The 24,763-nt window shown below is 39.1% G+C and overlaps 1 protein-coding gene across 1 annotated transcript in view; it reads left to right on the top strand.

Annotated features, from left to right (window-relative positions):
• dlgap4b (discs, large homolog-associated protein 4b) overlaps positions 1-24,763 on the top strand; it is a 177,580-nt gene that overhangs the window by 66,560 nt on the left and 86,257 nt on the right. The window contains exon 5 of the mRNA XM_080891212.1: positions 1,474-1,540. The gene's annotated coding sequence lies outside the window, so the exon portion shown is untranslated. The remainder of the gene's footprint in view (positions 1-1,473; positions 1,541-24,763) is intronic.

Raw genomic sequence — 24,763 nt, 5'->3', positions numbered from 1 at the left:
AGCTGTTTTAGCAAGAACAGTAACTTAATGGCTGGATGTAATGAGGTCTGCTCTACAGTGTAGCAGACCCAGCTGAAACACTTCAGTCCTCCTCAGAAAAGTATCAGTTATATATTCCACTTTGTCACTTGAAACAGTCGTCTGTTTTGCACAACACCGGGCTGATATAGATGTAGTCAGTGAGTTTTTATTTATTTCTTTATTTTTTACAGTTTTCCTTCAGATAATTTGGCAGATTTATTGCAGCAATTACGGTTCTCAGCTCTCAGGGTGCATTTCCTAAATCAGGCGGTCTGCAATACAGCAACAAAGCATGAGTGAATCACTTCCTGTGTGAATGTCCCTGAAAAAGCCAGGCCACCAGATCAGGGAACACTCCGTCACTCCATTTTCACAAATTGTCACTGAACTCACACCAAATATTCCCCCTCGGGAATCAGAAAAGAGCTTACATCCACTGCTTCTTCCTGTATTTTGTTATCTTTTCCTCGCTGGGCCACCACATATCCTTATTCCTCTTCCGTGACACTGCTGTTTCCTCTGTAAAATGTTTATCTGAGGAAGTCCCTCCATGTTCACAGTTGTTTCTTTATTGCACTCAAGCTCTCTAAATACATTTGACAATACTTGGACTCGTGGCTCACAGCCGTGACAATTAGATGGACTGTGAAAATGTCAGAAACATTTTTGACTCTGCTTTGGTAGCAGATGCATACACATTATTACAATTATGCCTAGTTATTTGCCTAAATGTACGCAAATACTAACAAAGAGTGAGAAATTCTTTATTCTCTCCTGATGTGCTCATGTAACAAACTGTTTTGAAAGATGTCTCACATTTTTTGACAACTTCAACCTATCTTTCAGAAGAAAAAAAGAAAAGTAAAGCTAGAGTGACACAGCAGTCTATATTTAGTGCCTTTTTAAAAAATATTTGGCTTTTAAATTTCTGTATGACTGTCGCAGCACAGAGTAAAGCTGAATTGTTTAAAGCGTTTTCTGTTGCAGGAATTCAAAAAAAGAAAAAGAGCTTCTTGTAATTGATGTACATAGTCAAATTACTGCTTTATAATTTTAGTGAGCAATTTGTTGAAGGCATATTGCTTAAGCAGAAAAATATTTCTCCTGTTCTAGTTCCTGCAGATTTATTGCCTCCAGAAGCATTTTCCTAATCTAATCTTGGGTTTTTAATTAAAATATTTTATCTCTTAAGATGTGATGTTTTCTTATCTTCAAAGACTTATTGAATTTCTAAATGAATGGAACACAATAAGCAATATTGAAGAGAATGAAAAACATGAAGAAAGGGCAATAATAATGCTCACTTCTGCAAGTCAAAGTTAAGCTGTCTAGCGAAAGTCTGACAGAGTCTTAGAGGACTTGGCTTGTAACTTCATTTTCATCATACTATAAATTAAAATGACACAGTCTGTTATAATCCCTGAAGTTGATAAGGCATCTTTATTTTTACAGGATTTCTTCCTCTATGAGCCAGCTCTTCACTGACCTCAAAAACAAGCTCTTTGGCCGCCCCAGTGAGGTACAGTAGATCTACTTCTTTTTCCCTCCACCCCATCACCACTTTGATGTTCCGTCTTCATCTATTGCCTATTTTAGCATCTTATTGCCAGGAACAATATAAGTGCAGTACTAATGTGATGTTCGCTATCTGGTTGCTGTTGTTGAATACATGAAAGCCGCTTAACCACCAGGAGAACTGGCTCATAAAGAGCTCCATAAACACAGCACGCCTTGACCTTGCCTAGACTCATAGATCCTGAAGGCTGTGGGAGGCAGAACTTGTTGTCCTTTGCCGAGAATAATAAATCTCAGAGGGTGTGTGGTTGCTGAGGCTAAAACCCGATCAGAATAGAAATGTCAGAGTATTTGATTTTAAATCATTTGAATGTAACACGAGTACAGTAAGTATGCTAGTGTTGGATGAACATGAACAGACATGTTTTGTCATTTAGATGCTTGTACAGTGTTGCCCGCGAGCAGCAAGCATTGATGGAACGTAGCTGTGGTGCACAGCATCATGGCTACCCTCGCTCTTGCAGGGCTTCCCTGAGGTACAGCACTGACTGGACTGATGATTTCACACTGGATTAATTTCAGTCTGAGCACAAATCTCTTCTGCAGTGCTATCTATAGGAGAAAACTCCACCAAACAACCATGGGGAGGTACCTGAACGTCTTTATTCTGCTAGCAAAGGAAGAATTTGTGTATGATTAGATACATAGAGAGATTAAGAATGATGCTGGATTTCATAGTCAGTTCAAATGTGAAAGAAAGCAGATAGATTATGTTTTTTATTCTTTTGAACGTGCCAACAGAGAATAAGAAAATGTGCTTGAATGCCCTGTGAATGTGTATTTTGCTAACTTTGCAGCGTCATTAAATGTAGCTCCTTAGTTTTTGTACTCAAAGACACAAATCAATACCCTTCCTGCAGTTCCTGCATTAGTGATTTCTTTTTTCTTTTGCTTCACTGAGTTGCAACACAAACACACACAACAGTGGCCCATTCATTGGGGCATGCTGAAACATCACAGGTGACAAGTTTAAAAGCCTAACTCTTTTGCAGTCTTACGAACAAAAAGATCTTTGATAAATGTTTGAACACATACTGCCCCCTGTATTGTACTGACTGCATTGAATCAATGTTGCCTAAGAAAAGTACACTGAAGGGAGGAATCATACAACTCCAATACCAGAAGAGTTGAGAAGCTGTGTAAAATGTAAACAAGACTGCAATAATTTGTATATCTCTATCCATCCATCAATCCATTCATTCTGTTTGTCTAATTCAGTGTCGTGGGGGGCTGAAGCCTATCTCAGCTGCCATAGGGCGAGAGTCTCAAATCTCACACGTTCATATTTTATTCACAATAGAAAATCAAATGTTTAAACTGAGAAAATGTTTAATTTGAAGATAAATGTTTGCTCATTTTGAATTTGATGAGAGCAACACATGCAAAGAGCAAAGTTGGGACAGGGCTATGTTTACCACGGTGTAGCATCTTCTCTGTATTTAACAAAAGTCTGCAAACATCTGGGAACTAAGGAGTTTAGTTGCTGGACATTTAGGAGAGAAATGTTGTCCTATTCAAGTCCGATATAGGATTCGAGCAGATTAACAGTCCGGGGCCTTCTTTGCTGTATTTTTCATTTCGTGATGGTCCAAATGTTTTTAGTTGACGAAAGGTGCTGCTTGCAGGCTATGCTGCTGTAATAGATGCAGTATGCACTTAGCATTGTCTTGATGAAATGTGCAAGATCTTACCTGAAAAAACATCCTCTGGTTAGGAGCATATTGCTCTAAAACCTTTCAACACTAATGCTGTCAATTCCAAAGGCAGTAATTCTGCTCTGTACCATCAAAAATGCAGGTTTTTGGAGATCGCTGTTTGGTCGTGTTGGCGAACATAAGACAAAACTCAGACCACTAAAATGTCAGCATTTTTCCAACACACGCTTTCTAATGATGCCCTCGCACATTTCAAACTAGAATGACTCACCTCACATTCTTAAATGGATTTAAAGCACATGAACAATGTGCGTTAGCAGAGAGAAAAACAAGATATGCCTGTTATATTTGACTTTACAAAAATCAGCCTCTTCTTAGTTAACAGATGTGCTTTGTCTCAATAATTTACATAATTCCCCTGTTTTCATTAACATAGTAAGACATGTAAAGTGCCTCTCTACTCACCATTTAGTATCCTCTTAGGATTTGATCCAGTATTGCTGTTTATTAATCACACAAACATTATATTGTTTGCTGTTAATATTGTGTTAATCAACGGCTGTAAGAAGCACCATCATATATAATACTGCATTTCATATTAGTGCTAATTAGATACATAAAATCACTGCATGCAAAATTTTATTTTGTCCATTATGTGAATTTAATTGGTGACAGTGAACAATCGAACACTCACACATTTGGAATTCAAATGGTTATTGTCATAAATGCATATGTTAATCGTGTGGATGCTGTCTGCAAAGATAAAGTGAATGCATTTATTCAGGATTGTTTATGTAAAACTAAAAGGGCAGAGCTGTTTGCGATTATCCAGGAGAAGCAACTGTATGTAACTCCATCAAATATTTGCCCTGTTAAACTGAACTGAGCGCACAGTAAACATGCTCAGATTTTCCTTGTGTTCTTTTTTCAGGGAAACACACTGTAGAGCATCAATGTTGAAATAGGGATTATGGCGTGTTTAGTTGGTTTCTTCACATCTTGAAACTGGGCCTCACTGCATAAAAGACAGCCTGCTTTCAGCCTGCAATCGATTACTTTGATCAGACTTGGTTTCAATTTTCTGTTTTTATTTCTGTTTCTGTTTTTATTAAGCGCTGTACTGATCTGTCAGAAGCAACTGACACGCTGACAACCTTTACAACTTTCTTATTCAAGACAAAACAGACACTGTATTCTAATGTGTGGCCAGGAATATCTTCCGCCCACTCTAAGATCTTCTAATATATTTCTTTTGTTGTTCTAAACTTAAACTAATTACACAGCATTGTAGATAATGGTGGAGAAAATTATGTGCCTCTCAGCTGTATACAGGAGCCCTAAGCCAAGGTTGCAGTCCTGCAGGGGATTTTGTGTCTCATGAGAACACTTTGTTCCATTAATTTGCATAGAGGCAATGGATTGGCTTTAATGGAGTTGCAGTACATCGCCTCACACAAGGTGATTTCATACAACTTGTTTTTAGAATGCTGAGTCTACTTCGGCCAAACGAACAGAAGTATTGCTGACACGATAAAAGGCACAGCTTCGCTTGTTTTAATAATCACTGGGAACTATCCCTGTACAGTGAGTCATTAGATGTTTGCATCATTTTTTTATTATAAAATTTACATTAATATAATAGATTTAGTCTTCGCGCGTGTGTGTATGTGTGTGTTGAGCGAGAGTGCTGTGTGCACTGTGTCCAGTTTGTGTAGGCATGTGTTGTGTTGCATTAACATGGTTTAATCCTCACCATGGCTTATTGGATACAAATCCTTCCCAAAGCTTTTAAAGCTTCTGCCTTTTCATTTCTGTCTCTCTGCCTCTCTCCCTCCCTCTCAGTGTCTTCTTTCTTATTTTTAACCTTTTTTCCCAAAATCAACCTATGTGGGGGTTTGAATAGATTTTTTTTTTTTGACACAATGTTAATAAACCACTCCTGATGATTAGCTGACCTGCCATTGCCTGCATGCAGTATTGTCAAACCTAAGCGGTCATGATACAATTAATGAAAGTACATACACGTTGTAAACTTCAGTCTGTCTCTTTCCCTTTTGCTAATGTCTCTGTAAAAAAACGTCTGGGCAGCACAGAGAGTCTCTCTTACTCTGGACTACTTGTTTGACAACTTCTGCACGAATCACTAGCTTGTGCCTATCCCTGATTACCCTTTCGCTAGATATAGTTGTGTCTGTTTTAGAGCAGGGCGATATGACCAAAGATATTTATCACGATATACATTTGAAAATTTGCGATAACGATATAACTGACGATATAATTGACACTAGACAAAATACTTTACAACTCCACAACTTTATTAGTGCAAAATACCCCATCTATGTATTTTCACTTAAACAAGCAGCTGCTTTTTTATGTGCATTAAAGTTATATAAAAATGTAACAGTGCAAATTCCTTGCTGACAGTTTAACCAAAAGGCATTTCCAGTGGAAATTGGCAGACATACCCTGAGCATAACCATGTATATTATCCACAAAACTTAAAAAGAGGTTGGAAAAGAAATAGTAAAAACTTATATGTGATTACTCATGAAAGTCGCCACTTTCTCATTAATTTCATACATTGTTTTAGTAAGTATCCAAAACATACAAGTTTCATTATATAATTTTTCAAGGGATCTTATATCTGTTTTCACTCTTATATGCTTTTCATACAAGTTTCACACAAGACAGGTACAAACTTTATAAGATTTATATATATCTTTTCCATATGGGACACAATACAGTAATATTATGTTGAAGCGCAGTACGTATCACTCCACGAGGCGCCTGCCTAATATAGCCGTAATGCTCCGACAATCCATCATGTGGTGCGGCTTCGTAGCTTAGCAAAGTCGCACTAAAACATTTGACAGATTTTCGAGCGCCATGTACATAAAATCGTTTCGAGGTCAGTAAACACAACCAGAATTCATACATAAGGCACACGGGATTATAAAGGGCACTGTCGATTTTCAGAAAAATCAAAGGATTGATTTTAAGTGTGCTGTATAATAACAGTAATAACGACGGCCTGCTAGCATGCGCTACCAAAAATAGTGCTTTGTTGTGTATCTGACGGACGAAAGCCTAACCAGTTCCACACCACTGAAGTTCCAGCATTTTTACAAACCAATTCTGGTTCATCTGTTTCATTTAACGATCCACTTTCGCTCTTCTCATTCTGCGTCGCCGCCATGTGCGTATGTAAACAAAGGCACTGCGCATGCGTGTTTTACCCATATTCTATCGCGATATGTCATTTTCCTATCGTTGCCCAAAATTACACCGGTATTACCGTGAATGGTATGATATAGCCCAGCCCTAGTCTGTTTCACTGTTTGCCATCATGAACCACCACCAGCTTTTATATCTCACAGACAGCTCTGCCTAAAAATGGAAATCACCAAAAATAGAAATACGTTTAATAGCAATGGTTTTATTCTGCTATTCTTTTTACTCATTATTCTCATTTGGTTATTTTGTGAAATGAGAAATTAATATCTGGGTAAATGTGCCTATTATTAACCCATGAGTTCTATTTTAATAACCTCACTTCCAATTAATGGTTCCCTTAAAAACCTCTATGATATGAATGATGTAACCTAATTACTGTGACGGTGATGGATGCTTCAGTTTCTCATGTGTGATCTCATTTCAGTTAACATTTGAAGAAAAAAAGTATGTTTAAATAGACATGCCGAGCCTCTATTAATATTATTTTATTGTATTAAAGAAACATTTACTATTGTTAGCATGTAACTGAGAAAAGGTCTCTGAAATGTCCAGATGATTACTATGAGAACCTAATGTAGGGCAACTGTGCATCTACAGATTATTAAAGAATACTTAATGCAAATAATAGGTTTATAATACAAGTAATTAATAGGTTTTAATCCCTGTGGCGTGAAATGAAACATTCATTTTAGGTGCATCACCTGATCCTGTAAATTACATCAGATCCTTTGTATTCTTACATCCTCATTCTATATGGAATTAATATCAAAGTCCCAGATAAAGTTCTCATCTCAAGGTAATTTTTTCACCCAAGTAATTTATTTATAAGCTCTGTCTTATCTGCCACACTTGGAGACTTTTGTAGATTATCCCACCGTATGGCTGCTCTGCCTGTTATTTTTATCACCACCGAGGAGTGCAGTCATGGAAGACAGGTTATATTTTACATTGAAGTTTAAGCTTGGACTGTGTGTCACATCAAGGGCCTTCTTTTGCCTGAAAGATGACCGCAGCAATGTATCAATAAAGTAACAGAGCTGAGGTCATCTGTCCTTCTGTGATTCCCTGTGTGGGTTTTTTCTTCTTCACATACATGTGTTGCCGCTTTTGTCTTGATACCTGACTTAGTCTTTATCTTACCCCCACCCATGCATAATTCAACAGGGATCTGTATTTCTGCCGCATGTAATGACAGAAAGTTGTCAAGGAAAGCACTATGACTTAACATCTGAGAGCCAGTGACAGCAGGAGCCATAGCCTGTCATTTTCACTGACTCCTTCATCCATGTGAATGTCTCTCCATGATGTCTCACTCCTGAAAAATGTTATCCCTTCCCATTCTGCACTTTTATGGGGTGCTTTTTGCACTCAGTTTCTCTCCTCTTTCCTCTTTTTATTGTTCTCTCCATTTTGCAAAGCCATCTGGTCCCCTGTCCTGAGCTGATGTCTGTCTATAATATCCTTGCTCTCTGAATCCATTTGACAAGATTAATAGACTGAACCTCAGTGAGCTGCTCATTTGGTAGGGATCGCTGGATGAGGAGATGAGCAGACAAGGAGGGTTTTTTCCCCTTTTTTCCCAATTTGATATCAAATAGTGTTCTGAGAGAAAAAAACAACAACAAATCACTCTGATGTGAATTGAGGATGACAACATGATGCGTAAAATTTGACCCTGTTTATCACCTTTGTGTCAGGCTAGGTCACAGACGCATTGAAACCACCCAGCTGGCAGCATCAGCTTCACTGCCCTGAACTATATTCTGATTAAAATGCTGCCAGGTGGAAACCCACTTGATAAGCTGACTGGTTTGACATCAGCTATATTTTATTATCTGGATAGAGCAGGATATGGGTCAATATTCTTGATTATTTTATTTCACCTTACATTGCTTTGCATTACAGTATTATTAGGATCAAATATTGTCTAAATCTACTAATATGATATCACTACACGATGACATGGCATTTCTGTACTGTGTATTAAGCCACTGACATAAATGACATTGATCATCTAGGAAAAATTGGGTTGTGGCATGGTGTGCAGACCGTACCCGGTGAGTGAAAGTGAAGTTAAGACATGAAAATGAAACCAGCTGGGAGAGGAAAAAACAGTCTCCTGAATGCTACTCTCCACCCCTCCAGCAAAGAGTCTTCTTTAGGCGTCCCAACAGCAGATCATTGACCTTCATCTCACCTTCTCTCTAGCATCCTCCTCTGTCACACCAACCCTCTGCATGTCCTCTTTTAATACATCCAGGAAGCAGTTGTTGTTAACCCAGGTCCTCATGGATCTAGTATGGAAACCAGATTTCTTATGACCCGCATGATTAATTTGGTGATGGATGCCCTTCCTGACATAACTCTTTATAAGAGTCGCACATTTTGTTGCAACCAGATGCCCAACTCTGGCTGTATGTAAAAGCAAGGTTGCTTGTTGTTGTTGTTGTTGTTGTTGTTTAATCGCCGTCTCGATGCACCAAAGATGCTTTGAAGATTCCAACTGACTGCGAGTGGTCGCAGACCTGGTCCTCATCTTCAAAGCAACAAGATGTGAAGTAATTCCGGTTGTGCCCCAGTCTCCAACCTCTGTTTTCCCTAGTCTGACTGTGGCATTTTACTTCTAAATCCAATCTAAAAGGCCCTTTGTGTACTATAGCGCCTGTGTACTGCCAAATAAAATGCCTCCAGTTTCTGGTGCTGTGCTTTGTGGGAGCAAGGCATTAGCATTCGACTCAAGTCCCCTTCTGACTTGAGTTGAATACAAAGATAACACACAGACTCTTTCACAATGTAGTGATCAGTAATCCTGCTATCAGTGACAATAACACTGCATGCGTGCATCACTCAATGAAAAGTGGAAGCTTTAGTTGTACAGCACGGTACAGGCCTGGTTTTTTATGTTTAATTTAATTTTTAGCTCAAATCACAGAAACTTTTATAGAGGTTTATACACACTACTGAATAAGCACCACTTATGAGGTGTTTGACTTGATGCTTGCTTGGCTGGCATTAATTAGGCTTTTATCTTTTTTAAAATATGCGGTGATAATAGACAAACACTGCTTTTGAGAGTCAACTATGACTGCTTCTAATATATTTGAGTGTCATACACAACTGATTTAAAATATTCCTGTGGTTTCCAAAGGCTGTTTTAGTCCATCGTTATTCAGTCGTCCAGTCATGGGCTTAGGATGAACACCATTTTCTCTTTGCTCTTTGGTTCTTTTATTCTCACCAGTGTGGTAAAATGCATAAATTCTAACCAAAAGATTTATTGCATCACATTCACAGCAGATCCTTTCCTCGGGAAACCTCAATGAAAGTGTTTTTATCCATTTTCTGAGGTGCCAGCACCAACTGAATGTCACTTTTGAACCTCTGGAAGTCCTGAAGCACTCCATTCAGTGGGTGCCATCAACGGTTCATTCCTGTTTTACTTTTGGTTCCTCCCTCTTCACCTTCCTTGTCTGCTTTCACAACAGGGCTCTTTTTCCATTGTTATTCTAAATTTTCTATTATCCCTGACTTTAACCTGGTGACAGGTACTAGTTGGTAACCTGTCACCAGGTTAAAGAAAAGCATTATCCTCTTCCTGTTTTGGTTGCAGAAATCAAGCCTTCATTTTTCCAAGAGATTTTGCACCCAGAATTGCACAGTGAGAGCTTATAGACAAACAGTCTGTATGCTGATAGTGTGTTTGCTCTACAGCCACTTATTTAATCAAATATACTTTATAATAATAAGCAAAAGCAAAAACCAGCAATGTGATGATTTAATGACAGTGTCAACGGTAACAATGTTTTTGTGTGTTTACAAGTCCAATTATAGTTTCAACCTTTCAGACACCTTGTGTTCTTTCTTTTTCTCTGCACGTCTCTCAGCCTCTTTTCATCTCCTCCACACTCGTGCTTCATTTTTTCAACAATCCAGTTTATGTTGCTAATTAACAAGACTGGCCTCAATTAAAGCAGTAATTGGACCGTATGGAAAATTCAAAGTGCGAAACCTCACACTGATTCTTTGTTATCCTCCCCTGAAGATCTCTTATAGAGTGTAGCTTGTTTTAGCTGTGATTTAAACAGGAGCTAGAGTGACATTTGTTTGCTGGGCTCTTTAATTGGACAGAGGATGCATTTTTATAAGTAACACAGCTAATGTCAAAACAAGTTATTCTAATTTAATTAAGACAACCGGATGACTCCCAAACTGATATAACTTGCTGTTTTTAAAATATTTGGTCAGCACTAAAAGAGACGAGAGAAGATTCCAGATGTCTTGACTCATCAGGCCCCATCTAATCTTAAAGACCTCACAGTACCGTCTCATCCCAGTAGAGCGTTTCCCTCTGAGACTGCTGACTTACTTGTGGCTCTTAGGATATTTAAAAGTAGAATGGGAGGCAGAGCCTTCAGCTTTCAGGCCTGTCTTCTGTGGAACCAGCTCCCAGTTTGGATTAGGGAGCCGGATATCTCTACTTTTAAGATTAGGCTTAAAACTTTTCTTTTTGATAAAGCTTATAGTTTGGGCTGGATCCGGTGAACTGAACCTAGGATGCTGGGGGCTTCCCATGATGCACTGTTTCTTCTTCATTCACCTACATTCAGATGGCTGCCTCTCCCTGAGCCTGATCCATTTTTATAAGCCTTGTCCTGCCAGAGGTTTCTTACTATAAAAGAGAGTTTTTCTTTCCCACCCTCACCAAATGCTGCCTCGGGGGGTTGTTGGATGTGGTGATTTGGTGCTGTATAAATAAAATTGAATCCAATCGAATAAACTGAATGAAATTAGAATAATGATGATGATGATGCACTGCTGCTGGATAAAGTAGATACAGTATTTACTAGGTCACATCTGTGAACTTCTTTCCCCGGCAAAAGCCATCACTCCTTCCACTGTTACCTTTTTAAATCCTTTTTTGTGGATGTTGATTTAATTATCCAAATCAGTAGCCATAGTATTTGTCTCTATATTTATCTCTACATTTACATATATCTTCAGCAGCAGATGTGCATCATTTCCCATTCTTTCGTTCTGTGTTGTATGTCACTGGAAACTCACTGTGTGGTTTTTGTAGTGACAAAGCTTTACTGCTCTGCTGGAGAGCAGCTCACTACAAAAACGTTTAACAGTAGGCTTCTCACCTCCACAGCCTTTCAGAGAGGCTTTTCTTCTTATTAACTGTGAGAGATGGGCTATGCATGCAGTGGAGTTTGTTCTGTATAGTAATGGAGAGATGGAGACCGTGCAGTACATGTATCACTCTCATCCTGGAGAAGTGAACATAGGGACATCGTGGATATAGGCAACAATTAACAGTGGGAAGTGGTGAGCTTAAGATGTTTGCAGAAGGAGTGGTCATTAGAAAGCCATTGAGAATGTGAGATTAGGATGTTAGAAGTCAGATGGAGGAGGTGTTTTGGTATCCTAAACAGCAGGAGTGTGAATATGCAAATACATGTGGTCCCAAATTCCCCTGTGGAGCTTCCAGAAAAAAGCACTGGGCAGCTTCCTTGTATTAGTTTGGTTGAAGTGTCAGACTCTTTCTGCTCTTACTACTTTGACTCTTGTTGCTGTGGTGCTCTCCAGACATGAGGCTTGATATGTCCCTACCACAACTATTGAATTATAACTTGCATTTTATTTTTGTCATTTATCATCCCCTTGTAGATGATTGACAGCTTTCTTGTACTGTGTGATTTTTGACAGTTAGGGGCGAAACAGGAACTGTTTTCTCCACAAAGAAGCGTATTCATGCCAGCGGTCCTTGTACGTTGATCAAACTGAGTTAGTAGATGTCTTCACTGAAACCTATTTGAGTCAAATCTATTTCAAACAGTTAGTAAAGTTATTTTTTTTAATAAATCTGTGACAGTCACCATTGTAGTAGCTATAAATATCCATCCATCCACCCATTCACTTCCTTTTATCTTTATCAGGGTTACCTTTCCTTGCTACCATAGGCCGAGAGGCGGGGTACACCCTGGGCAAGTCACCAATCTGCTGCAGGGCTAACACAGAGAGACAAACAACTATTCACACTCACATTCATACCTGTGGGCAATTTAGAATCACCAGCTAGAAATATTAGCTAGAAATATTTTGCTAAAAAATATCTCTGGTAAAACTTTACAAAACAGCCTGCGAATAAGGGGCATTGCAGGAAAGAATGAAACAAGTACACTGTAAGTACCCTGTACTTTTCCTGCATATTCCACATGTACTTGTTTCATTGTTTCCTGAAAAAACCTGACTTGTTGGCAGCAAAATGTGCGTAAGTACAGGGTATTTGTGCCTTATTTGTGGATCTTTGTTTCAACATCTACAACTATCTGCCATGCGTTTAGCGAATTTATATTTGGACTAAGATTTCACATGGGTCTGCTAACCTTAAAAATGGAGCATATAGATCAGACTAAAGGCAGAAGATCAGGATCATAACCCTGCAGCACGATAAGCAGTCCATTTTTCGTCACGAGAAATATTGAAAGACTGCACTGATTAAAAGTAACGTGTTAGTAATATTTCACATTGGATTAGCTTTTCAATTCCTTCTCTCAACTCGTTGATGCCAAAATATTGTGAGAAGACGAGCTGCTTTTCAGGAAGTCCTGCAAGCTGTCATTGTCCGACTTTAATCTCAAATTTTGTATTACAAGCGTCATCCACCATACACCCAATACAATTTACACTATTCATCTGGATGTCTTTATTATATATCACCCAAGAAGACTTTTACCAACCACTCATGTCAAAATTCATGCCTTTGTTTATCCATTTTCTCATCTTGATCAAAGGCTTTTATGAGAAGTTACTTTACCCATTTTTGCCAACTTGCCTATTGCAAAACTTTCTTTTTTTGAAGTAACAGCAGATGACATCTGAGTTTTGTTTTGTTTTTTTGTTGTTGTTGTTTAAATGCACAAGTGGCCGCAATGGACTTTTTTCTTTCACTGAAGGGATCGAAACTATAAATGAACACATATGGAATTATGTAGTGAACAAAAAAGTGTGAAATAACTCAAAACATGTTTTATATTTTAGATTCTTCCAAATCGCCACCCTTTGCTTTCATTACTGTTTTGCACACTCTTGGCATTCTCTCAATGAGCTTCATGAGGTAGTTGCCTGAAATGGTTTTCCAACAGTCTTGAAATTCAGTTCTTCAGTTCTTAAAGTAATGATGGACTGTCATTACTTAGCTGATTGGTTCTTGCCATAATATGAATTCTAACAGTTGTCAAATATGGCTGTCAGCTGTGTACCAACCTGCACAACACAACTGATGGTCCCAACCCTATCAAGAAGGCAAGAAATTGCAAAAATGAGCCCCAAAAAGGCACACCTGTGAAGTGACAACCATTTGGGTGACTACATCATGAAGCTCATTGATAGAAGGCTGAGGGTTTGCAGCACTGTCAACAAAGCAAAGAGTGTCTAGTTTCAGGAATCTAAAATATAAACACCTTTTTTCTCTTTGCTACATATTTCCATATATCTTGCTTCATCTATTTGATGTCTTCAGTATTATCTACAATGTAGAAAGTAGTAAAAAATATATGTAGTAAAAGCATTAAATGAGGTGTGTCAGAACCTTGGAGGGCTCTTGTGAAAACTACAAATAGAAGTAATACTTGTAAAATAGCCTCTTAATAAGGTGGGTAACTTGAAAAGATAAGACAAAATAATTTATGAGTAAGTGGTTAATAGAGAAGCGAGAGCCAGCCAGTCATGGTCAGTACTTTTGTGATGCTCTTCTGCTAGCGGTTTTGGACCGTGCATTAAATAAGTAACCCTGTGTGTGTGTGTGTGTGTGTGTGTGTGTGTGTGTGTGTGTGTGTGTGTGTGTGTGTGTGTGTGTGTGTGTGTGTGTGTGAACTAGACAAAGACATAGAGCTGTGGAAATAACACAGAAGATTTCTTCTTTGTTGTTGAATTGTTTGGTCTTGCAGTAGATGATAAAGTCATCAAGAATATGTTTTTCTGAGGTTTTTCAATTTCAATTTTTTACAATTAAAACACAGTCTCATTTTTCAACTCTCTTATTGCTGCATTTCAGCTTTGATAGTTCGATGACTTTCTGAGGCAAAGTCCTTCCTGAGTTCTGGCCAGAACCTGTCTGTCAGGTTTATGGTCCAGACTTGAGGTCATCTTTTGGCCAGTTATGTGGAATATTAGTTCGTCCTATACTTCTGACTTTATCTCTCAAAAAATAAGTCATGCTAATCAGCTCTGCATGCTTCTTTTTTTTAAATCTACATTTCATGCACATTTGTAGGCTAAGCTGCCAGTTACCATATATAGCAATGTAGTAACGTCTCAGCTATGGAAAGTTGTTCTCTTGTACTTACTTTTGGCATTTCTTTTATTGGAACATTAAATGGCGGTATGTAAGCCTGGCATTTTATATAGGAATGATTCTGAATCCATAGACAGATCCCTTGAACAAGACAGCAGAAGCAGCGATGCATTTTCCAAGTCTGGATCTGAAACAGTTCACTTCTGTGGAAGAAAAAAAATGCTGTCTCATTCTTCCTAAACATGAACATAGAGGCAGCCTCTAGTCTGAGAATCTAACTGCATAAACCTTTTTAAGAAGCCATGCACTATTAATCCACTAGAAGGGGAAAAAAAAGGATTTATATTAAGCTCCAACAGCTGCCACGCAGTGCTAACTTTAGCATTATCAACATGTCACTTCTGGGAAGCTTATTTAAATAATGAAGAGCCGGCTTGCACCATAAACTTATCACGAGTGCCCAGCTAATATTTTACTTTGCACCAGATTGAACTGCATTAATGCTCTTCGGCAAATATAATCAACAAACACGTTTAGCAAGAGGACTGTGTGGCTGTGCTTTGGTTTCTGCTTTAAGGTTGTCTTCAAATAAAGACTAATGCATGCAAATCGAAAACAGACACTAGAGGGATGGGAGAAGACGAGATTAAGGCCACATCAACCGGATGCAGCGAGAGCTTTGGCATCATCAACACGTCGCTGCAGGATGTCAGAATGTCAAGCTATGTGCGAAGCTTTATTAAAACACTCCTGTCCAGATCATCCTACTAAGAGCTCATTTTTTTCCTCTTTGTGTCACACACACACAGACTACATATTATGATATTGCCAGCTGCAGCCAGCTTTAACAGAGGGGGTTGCTGTACTGTATGCTCACCATCTCAGTCACTCCCATGTTTCTCTTTCCACCTTTATCATTTGAAATTAACTATAATTATGTCATCATCCTCAGTGCTTCTCTCTCACACTTTGTTTTTCTCACTCTTTTTCTGCTAGTGTCTTCCCACCTTATGTAACTGCTTCCTCCATCTGTGATCAACCTGTCTTTTGCCTCGTGTCCCACCCCGTCAGTAAGCAGGCTCATTAGCATAGCATTCTTTGAGCCTTTCCTGAGATGTGACACGTGACCGTGTCTGGCTTAACGTTTTAAACTACCACTGCAGGCAGGGATGGTTAGCTGAAAACGGTGAAAACATGGTGGATGATCAACAGAGCAGTAGATATTATTTTTAGCGTGTGTCTTGAGTGTGGCATTTCTTACTTGTTTGTTTGTTTTCCTCTTTTCTGAGCCACAATTGACCATGACCTCTGGAGGTCTGATGCGAGGGAGTGGAGGAGCACATCTGGTACTTGGATGTCTGTGTTTGTGTATGCTTCTGTGTGTGTTTGTGGATTGTGTGTAAGTTGAGCATCCCATCTGGCCCGGCGAAAAGAAAAAAAAGAACAGGACTGAAGCCTGGAGCAGACGGCAGGAGGGGGCTGTCACTCATGTCTGCGAAGATGCCCACATCTGTTTATCTTCCTTACAACAAGGAAAGTAAATAAAAAACAGCAAATAGCTGGATAACAGATTTTACACACACCATAAAGCCCTTTTTTTTTTTTTTAGTAAATCTTTTTATTGTGGGTTAGCTTCCACTCACGCTACAGTAATAGTGTAAGACATATCTAATGCTGCCAAATGCACCGTATAGGCCTGAGGCGGGTGTCCAACCCTGAAGAAAAGAATAGCAAAAATAGAATTGCCACAGAAACACACACAAACTTGCACTTAGGTTGACTCTGTGTCTTTGAGGCTGTAAATATCACAAAACTCTCACAAAGGTAAGCCTCTTTTTCTTCTTAGTCTCCTTATCTTCCAGACCATAGCTGAAAATATTAATTTGTCATAATTAAATACTTGTAGCTTATATTTTATTTTCAAAAGCCAGTGTGTTTGTTGCTTCAAGTGCTTTGGCCTTTAGGTTTTAGTCTATGAATATGCATCATTGTCACAGCAGCCTGTGAACTTGTATGCGTGTAGTTACACGCTCAGGAATGTGATGGCATTTAACGGTCCTAGAAGATACTTCAGTTTAATGTCCATGTTAACACGACAGCTTTCGTTTTTGACTACGTTTATTATATTTCATTTGAACGCAAGTGGACAGACCAGTGAGTGTCCAATCACTTATTAACCAAGTGGCAGCAAAATGTTCTGATGGTATGCCTGGCATGCCAGAGGCTAGCAAGCCTGAGGTCCTCTGGCTGACTGGTAGCAGTCTAGGAAATTGGCTGAGCCAGGAAGGGTGATAGATATGACTTTTAGTGCGTGCATAACAGCAGCTCCGAGATCCACTCCATGACACAAATGTATTAACAATAAAAAGTGATTTTGTTGACTTTTCACTATTTGACCTAATTTTCGCTCATATATATGAAAATTAGATTAATTAGTTTACAAGTTTAAAGCTGGATCCACACTGGAAGCGATTCACTCGTTGTACATCGATTTGAAGCTGCCTCCTGGTCACTGGTCACATTCCAGCCTCTGGTTGCCTAGGTGACCCTCTGATGCAGTGTTGTCGGGCTCGTTTTACATCAAGGGCCCCATACAGACCACACTGATTGGCCTGAACCAATGAAACTCCTCTTTTTTGTTGGTGTAAAAATGTTTAACTACCCATTAAATTCCTGAGCTATCTCAATATAAGAAAAAGAAAAGTACATTTTCACCTCTCAGCTCTAAAAGGCTGACGGGGTATTGTCGTCACCCTGCTGGCCAGGCGGGCAGCAAGAACACCCAAGTTTGTAAATTTGATAACCATAGGTGCATCTACTATGTGAGGCCCAGGGGTAGCACTGGTGGCCCCCAGTATTATTCTGTACGATAAGCATGAAGGAAAGCATGAAATAAATGTCTGAGTTAAAGAAAAGGTTCTGGGAAACATTGCTGAGATTGTCTGGTAATTATAAAGCAAAAAGGTAATTTACATATGTATTTTTATTTATTTATTTATTGTTATTGTTGATATGCTTTAAAAAAAATCTGTCATTTAATTCTTCATTTGTTAGTTCAATACTGAGTGAGATGTTTCTTTAAGAAAAGCTGTAAAACATATGAAAACACATTTAAAAGTCCAAAATCTACAGATTGCTTCACATTCTCTAAAACTGTCCAGTGTACAGCTGAATCTTTGCAAGGCTGATTCTGGCTCCCTGGCTCTGTGTTTGACACCCCTGCTCTTACTAGCAGGTCTTATGTCAACCAATTCGTTGCTCGCCTGAAAGTTTATCGTGGTTCCTGCCCACCATCACCAGTGGTTATCAACAAATATCATTTACTTTTTATAGTCTCCGGTTTAACCATTGCTGCAAAACACTTCCAGTGTTTACGCGATTTGAAGCTGGATGGGAAAGCAGTGCTTTTTACCCATCTAAAAAATGTAATATTAAGAAAGAAACCACATTCCCTCCAACTGCTTGATAGTCTTTTGGCGAAGAAGGAGTGTGGTTTGACGGATGTGAGTCATTGGGCTGTTTAGATTGAGCACCACATGGTCAGGGTCTAGCTGGACAGAATACTGAGGAAAAATAACAGATGTAGCTAAACGCTTTAAATGGTTTGGATTTAGTGTGAATTTGTATTCTCTGATTTTCAGCTTCACTGAAGTCCAAATATAACAATGTTAACAAAGAAAAGAGCTGACACATTTGCACACGCTCAGTGCTATTTTCAGTCCACCGTCAAATTTATTTGGGGATGAGATCTCGCTAAGACTTTGTTGTAATTCGCTCTTAATCTTTGGATTTCATTGGGCGACAGCCATTGTGAACGTGGACCTGATCAGCGTGGGTGCCAGGATGAGACACTTCCCTGCATTCTACAGTCACCCCACCCACCCCCACCAGAGATACACTGTGTACTTGGCACAGGAAGTGGTGCTATCACATTCTGTGTGACAGCCACACAGTCATATTAAATGTGAGAGGAGGACAAGCAGTCTGGGAAATATGAGTCAAGTGCTTTTTTTAAGTAAAAAAAAAAGCTTTGCAGAAGTCATCACATCAAGGTTGAAAGAAAGAAAGAAGAAAGGCGAGCTTACCATAGCTTACATACCATCTTCAAGTACTTATGTATGCATGTTTATATCTGATTTTATTTTTGTTTTGTTCTTCTCCCATTCAGTCCCTGCTATGTCCTTGCCTTTGGTTCCAGAAAGCATTTTTCCCAGTGCATGAAGCTGTTGAACAAATGTCTAAGTCAAACTGAGCTGACAGGTCAACTGAAACCCAACGTTCTTTGACAAATATGGACACTACTACCAAAGTGCAGCGCTTTTCTTTGTCTTTCTTCTCTTTTTTTTCTAAAGTTTCTTGTACCAAAACTTTCATAGTGAGTCAGGGCTGCAGTGCTCTCTTTGAGTGATAGTTGAGTTGATTTATTTAATGTCGAAATCCATAAAAAGGGGTAGAAGCACTGATGTACTAAATAGAGCAATGTGCATTTGGGACAAGGAAGTGGGGCACAAATTAGGTGACACGCACTACAAGTTGATATTGAAGCTCTTGCGCTAATAAATAATTTAAGCAAGTCAGTATGTAGAAGGGCAGTCTCATATATCAGTCTCATATATATATATATATATATATATATATATATATATATATATATATATATATATATATGTATGTATATGTATATATGTATGTGTGTGTGTGTGTGTGTGTGTGTGTGTGTGTGTGTGTGTGTGTGTGTTAGTGCTGTCAATAGATAAAGAAAAACTAATTAATCGTACAATTTTCTATAATTAATCGCGATTAATTGCAATTACTTGATCAATAGCCTGCTTGCAATTGCATTTTTTTTTACTTTATATTTAAGCTTGTAACAGACATCCCAGACTAACGTATGCTTCGCGTCAACGTGATATTTTAAGCTGGAAGTGCTCTGCATGTATATTAGTCCTGTCAGCATTAATCTCGTTAAAAGGACGTTAACGCCATTACTGCATTAACACGGCAAATCTCCGTTAGCGAGTTAGCGCAATTAGCTTGTTAACATGTTAGCGCCGTGCAGCCCCACGCACGGGGTGATCCGCGCAAACTCACTAACGGAGATTTGCCACGATTTGCATTAACGCCATTTTAACGAGATTAACACTGACAGCACTAATATATATATATGGTCATAGTCACTACAGTGGAAAGCTAGTCAAAGGCTGTTTGCTAGTCAAGGGCTGGTCGTTTAATGTTACTATAGATGTATGACGTGTTTCATTGTAATTATTGTTATTTAACCCTGTCATGCATGAATTATGACAACCTCAATCAGGATTTTTTTTAGCATCTTTATTCATCTTTTTTATTTTTATTTATCTTTTCATGCCTAAAGATGAATAAAAATCCTGATTGAGGTTGTCATAATTCATGCATGCAAGGGTTAATAACATAAAAATAACATTGATAAAAAATGTAATGCAATCACACAAACAACAACTATTGCAAACTTGACTAAAGATTTCTAATAACATCAACGTCAAAGTTTCATCAACTAAAGACGGTGAGCAGGTACCGTGTTTAAACTGACAGCTCTATGCAAGAAACTGTGACACATATTGAGTCTATGAAGTAACTATGAGTACCTGAAAAAGACTGTAATCATTATCCTTCTCCATGTTTTTCCTGTCTCCCCCTGCTTGAATATACCAGTAATTACAAACAGGAATGTGTTTCAAACCGTTAAGCTAATCACAAGGATTGATTCAAGAAGATGTGTTTTCTTCAAACTTCAGTTGTCAAGATCAAACTGCTGTTGGAGCAATGTGTTACTGCAGAGCAACATATGCACTACCTACGATGCAAATGAAGACAGTATTCAGGCTTTGCACTAACAATGTTTGCTGCAAATAATTACATTGTTAAAGGTGTGCAGCAAATCTTGCAGGCTATTTGTCTTAAAAAGCTCTAAAAAACTGAGTAGGATATTTAATCTACATGCCAAGTTGAATATTTAATTGAAGGATTTAGTTAAATAGTGGACATATGTGATTAAAAAAACCTCTGTCTTATTTACAAGTCCATCCATTTAATAGTTAAAAACAGAGCAAGAATGAACCGAGTGTCTGTCTACACTCGCCTCCTCCTCTTAGCTGCTATAGCAAAGACGTAAGCTTCTCAATTAGCTTGGGATTGGTTTGAGTGAGACAGGCTCATGTAATATGTCAAAGTGGTTAAGCCCCTGGGCATCTTTAAAGAGCTTTCAGCAGCCACGCAGGGAGAAAGACAGGAAAGAGGGCAGCTGGGGATGAAAGGATAGAAAGGAGTTCAGAACAACAGAGAGTGGAGGAGGCCTTTTTTAAGCACAACCAGGGGATGGAAAGTTGAAAGTAAGATATCATCAGGTTAAAGTGAAATACTGTAGCAATTAAGAAGCAGACGGACAGATTTTAAAAGGAGAAAGAGGAGGAAGTCAGCAATCTCACACCAGCGAACAGAGAGCTCGGAGTCAGAGATGACTAAGCTTTATTTCTGTGGATTTGTCCGTGCTGAGCACTTCTAAAGCCTCTGGCAGTGACACACTTATGTTTCCACTCTTCAAAGGAATCTCCCAATGCCTCTGTGATTTACATTAAAAAGCACTAATAAAGTCTGTGTAGTAATAGGTGACATATTCAGTTCTACTTAGCATTTTTAATGTGTTGCATTAAGTCTTGGTGGGCGGCGATAAAGAAACCAATCCTGTCAGGTCTGACATGCTGCCTGTGTAGTGGAGGAGGACGCGTCAAAACGCTTCAGTCTGCCCCAAAGGCTGGACCACACTGCACGGCTCTCTCAGAGCAGGGGTCATTCTGCTTATTTCTACCTTGCTGAATGCTTCTTCTACCCCTGGTAATGATGTTCTTCTCACCTGTGAATTGTCAGGCTGGCCATGACCTATAGTAGTTTATTAATGAACCAGCAGGATCAGAGCAGTATACAAAGTCATACTCCTCTTGAATCGGTGTGATAATAGCCTCATTAGGAGAAAACATTTGATTGTGACAGTGAGTCACCTATTGACATCCCGTCTTACAGACTCTCAAAACTGCTTCAGAAAAACAAGGATTCTGTGCAGCTCTGCTGTCATTAAACAAACATTAAGTGAGGACCTGTGCTGATAAATGGCAGCACTCAGGCAAAGCACCAATTGTCCTGGTCAATCTTTTTTTTATTTTTTTTTAATCCAGGTGCCACTGGATTATATTGTGACAGGATAGCATGGTTGTTAGTCATAGTTCCACAGCTCGACTTACGATATGAAGTGGAAAATTAAAGGACAGCCTCAAGCAGGATCAGACCTATTTATTCCCACCACTGGAACAGATTTTTTTTCTTTCTTTTTATTTATTTATTTGTTTATTTTTCTGAGAGAAGGAAATCTGTATGAATAAGAAAACTGTCTGAAGTTCCCTCAAGATATTAAGTGTTATTTACAGAATGCTCATCATTCGTTGAGCTTATTGCTCCATAAATGAAGTATTACAGTTGTGTGTGTGTGTGCGCGTGCGTGTGTGTGTGTGTGTGTGTGTGTGTGTGTGTGTGTGTGTGTGTGTGTGTGTGTGTGAGAGAGAGAGAGTCTCCTCCTATGCATATTAACACATGCACAGTAGCCAAAGAAATATTGAACTCAGACTGTGTAGTGATGTGTAAAGTGTAGTAGATTAGATTTAAAAGCCAAAGCATAAGTAATTCAAAATTATATAACATGTATTTTAATGTGCAGCAAATAAAAACTTATTTATCTTGAGATGTAATACTTCCATGTGTCTTTTCATGATTCCTAATTTGTTTAGTGTTATGTAACCAGTTAAAACTGATCATACTCTTTGTATTTAATATTTCCAAATACTTCAGTAGTAGTATTTGGAAAAAGTGAACATGTGTTAGTGAGAAAGTAGTGTTTGACACTGGCATTGGAGAAGGTGGAGTAACTGGGTGAGACAGGGAGTATGAAAGACACACACGCACATATTCATATTCATCTCTTGCCCACCGATGCCTTCTTGTTCCAGTAGCCCACTTCTCGTCAGGGTGCCCTGGTTCCTCAACACCTGATATGGACCTTGTTGATCCGGGCGATGTCCGAGCCGACATGCCTTCTTGTTTATCTGTCTCGCTCATGTCTGCGGTAGGCTCGCTTAGCATGGGGCGTCTAGCCTTAGGACCCTTACTGGATACAGAATTGAACTTGCGATCCTCCGCTCCAAAGGCGTGTAGTCTAACCACTACACTATCCAGCTGCTATCCATTATGCTATCCGTCTCTATCTAGATCCTGTGGGACTCCCAGATACAGACAGACAAAATGGTGGTGGCTAACCAACCGGACATAGTGGTGGTAGACAAACAGAAGAAGACGGCCGTAGTGATTGATGTAGCGGTTCCGAATGACAGCAATATCAGGAAGAAGGAACACGAGAAGCTGGAGAAATACCAAGGGCTCAGAGAAGAGCTCGAGAGGATGTGGAGGGTGAAGGTAACGGTGGTCCCCGTGGTAATCGGAGCACTAGGTGCGGTGACTCCCAAGCTAGGCGAGTGGCTCCAGCAGATCCCGGGAACAACATCGGAGATCTCTGTCCAGAAGAGCGCAGTCCTGGGAACAGCTAAGATACTGCGCAGGACCCTCAAGCTCCCAGCCATATATATATATATATATATATATATATATATATATATATATATATATATATATATATATATATATATATATATATATATATTAGGGGTGCAACGATACACAAAATTCACGGTTCGGTTCGGTTCGATACTTTGGTGTCATGGTTCGATATTTTTTCGATACAAAAAATGTTCATGCCTTTTTAATTTGTCATTTATTAAAATTATAAATTATATATTTTAACTCAAAAGTACAGTTTTTAAATTTAACCCTAACCCTTGTGCGTGTTTTTTATTTTGACAGCGAATGCGCACCTGCGGACCACTTATGTGCAGCCCTGGTTATTTAGCTCATCATATTGTAGCCACAGAAATTCTTTTGTCCATGAAACCATAAAGCTGCACTTTCTTTTTGCCTTATAGTCTGATTTGTCATAACTTTCCGTTTTGTGGTAAGCTTTTCTTTGGCTGTCACTTCTTCACCCTGACCTGTCTTATTTGGCTCAGCAGAACTGAAATGCTTTTACACACGCACTCACATAAGCTCAGCGATTCTCTGCGCGATCAACCTCTCACATGTTTAAGCTGCGGGAGATTTCACTTGTCATGTTTGCATAGTAAGCTAACGATTGATAAGACGATGTCAGAGGAATTGGTGCACAAATTATCATCACTCACAGATCAGTGCTGTCGCTCTCTATACACAGTTCGCACGATTGCAAAGTGAAAGCAAAAAAACAAGCGCAAATTCAAACGCAACTTCAATATGTCACATATTGACAGTGGCTCACCGATGCCAATGACATAATTACCCAGCTACATTTCTGAAAGAATGCAAAAGCATTGACATATATTTTTCCTACAATAGCCCGACGGGCAGGGCAGAGATAGATTTTGGTAGCCCGACTGAAAAAAATCGCTAGCTCCGGGACGTCGGGCTAGCGATATTGCAAGCCCTGTATCTGATTGAGGAATCACTCATCTTTGGAAAAGAGTTTATTACAGAGAAATGGCTCTTTCCAAAATAAAAGCTATACTATCCGCTTCTTCTGGGCTATATTCTCAGCAGCATAAGGAGAATCATGTGCTAACAGCTGTCTAAATGACTCGGCTAAAGTTAGTAGCATGCTTGTTGTTTTTGTCTTTGCACTAGGATGATGTCGGCGTAAATGTGCAGTCATATTCGTTGTGTTCCCACTAGTGCTTTCAGGTTAATCTCGTTGAAATGACCTTAACGCCACAACACGGCAAATCTCCGTTAACGAGCTACCGCCGATCGCTCCGTGCATGGGGCTAGACGGCCAACACCTCAACGAGCTAACTGCGCTAACACACTAGCTCCC

This window comes from Rhamphochromis sp. 'chilingali' (assembly GCF_963969265.1).
Source record: "Rhamphochromis sp. 'chilingali' genome assembly, chromosome: 9".
Lineage (NCBI taxonomy): Eukaryota > Metazoa > Chordata > Actinopteri > Cichliformes > Cichlidae > Rhamphochromis > Rhamphochromis sp. 'chilingali'.
Note: the sequence above shows the minus strand (reverse complement) of the source record. Positions and strands in the feature narration are given on the sequence as shown.